Source organism: Synchiropus splendidus, chromosome 15 (genome assembly GCF_027744825.2).
Source record: "Synchiropus splendidus isolate RoL2022-P1 chromosome 15, RoL_Sspl_1.0, whole genome shotgun sequence".
Lineage (NCBI taxonomy): Eukaryota > Metazoa > Chordata > Actinopteri > Syngnathiformes > Callionymidae > Synchiropus > Synchiropus splendidus.
This window is the reverse complement of record NC_071348.1, coordinates 7955509-7957149: the sequence shown is the minus strand read 5'-3', so window position 1 is coordinate 7957149 and position 1641 is coordinate 7955509. Positions and strand designations below refer to the sequence as shown.

Below are 1641 nucleotides of genomic sequence, written 5' to 3'. Positions count from 1 at the left end.
TTCCTGTGCAGGGAAGCTGTCAGAACATCTCCGCCGAGACACGCCGCCACTCAGATGTCGCCCCAAATTCCAAAAGACACTTTGAATTGTTGAGGCACAAGTCTTCCCTTTTTCTTGATCTTCACTTGTTAGGTGAAAGTTACACAGTATTGTGCTCGCGATCAATAAAAAGCGAAATAAAACTCTGCAGCCAACATGACTGCCTCAAGCCAATGTTCCCTGCCTCTCCTCTCAGTTGGCCCAAACCATCTGAAGCTAGCTTTGACTCCAAACCTTTCTAAATGAATAATCGTGGAGGTCCAAATCATTCCGCTTCTTTATTTGCGGCAGAGCTACTGTCTCAGGCAACAAAACTAATGCATAAGGGTATGCCATGGCTCCAGTCAGGGATTGAAGAACCTACTTTGAATCTAATTTTTGTCTCTGAAAATGGTGATTTCTTTGAGCAATGTAACCATCTGGTTTAAGTTTCTTTAAAAAAGGAACTTTCTTTTGGGCTCGTCCGGGATTTGAACCCGGGACCTCTCGCACCCAAAGCGAGAATCATACCCCTAGACCAACGAGCCACAGCTTTCTGCATCATGTCTTTGCATATTGCTTTGTCACACTGAGCAAATACGCCTTGGCTTGACACTCGTGACAGACCGGCTCCTCTCCCATCCGAGCGCAACACCAGCCAGTAAACCTCTCCAGCTCCTTCAGTCAGCTGAACTCACAACCTAGTAACGCCCAAGAAAATTATGTCCTGAACTGCTCTTCTAACTCTGTTACTAATCTCTAAACCAAGTCAAGATTTGTGGCACAATGCAGTCACAATGCTCCTGTCAGGGGATTGTTGTTTGAGACGTTTTGGATTTATGGCCCTTTAAGGCTTATTTCTGCTCCCTTTGCAGACGAAATTGTACACATTCATTTCAAACAATGTTGTATCCACCAGGGGGAGCAGCCCACAGTGAAAAGTTTATGACAACTGAACAACAAACATGGCGACTGTGTCGATGAAGTAGGATGACGTACCTCTTGCACTAAAGACAAAAAGGAGGAACCGTTGTAGGAGGCGGTGGTCGGTGAGGCTCTTAAATATCTCTCAAGTGGAGGATGGAGACTTTCCGCCATTGTTATGTGTCCTTCGAGCTACGTATCGGGCAGTAATAGCAAGACTGCCCTTCACCATTTCTGGAGGCACTGCTGTGTTTGGGTCTGATCTCGGTCTGTACATAGCATTGAGCATAAATTGGCCTTTAAAGGCAAAATACGGGTGCAGGTCGGTGTTGCATTAAGAGCAAGAGGAAGTAGGAGTCAGGGAAACACTTGGCCAGTATGGGGCTCGAACCCATGGCCTTGGCGTTATTAGCACCACGCTCTGACCATCTGAGAGAGTGATTTCCTGCTGCCATGCACTCACTTCCTCCCACAGTAGAGGTACACAAAACACACAAGGACAGAGGAAGTCACCAAACCTGGCGGACAACATGGTCATCGCCAGCTGAGTGGGGATGAGATGAACTTGTGTCTCCGTGGTAACAGTAGACGGCCAGGATGTGTGGGCGAACTTTTCTCGACCCACTTTCATCGCCTTGAAGTTGCAGCCAAGTGGCATACTGTGGCAATCTCTATAAGTAGTGCAACTTCAAAACATCC

The 1641-nt window shown here is 47.0% G+C and overlaps 1 non-coding gene across 1 annotated transcript; it reads right to left on the bottom strand.

The window, feature by feature from the left end:
* Positions 1-494: 494 nt before the first annotated feature.
* trnap-ugg (transfer RNA proline (anticodon UGG)) lies at positions 495-566 on the bottom strand. The gene has a single exon. It is a non-coding gene; the product is annotated as a tRNA-Pro (tRNA).
* Positions 567-1641: the final 1075 nt, after the last annotated feature.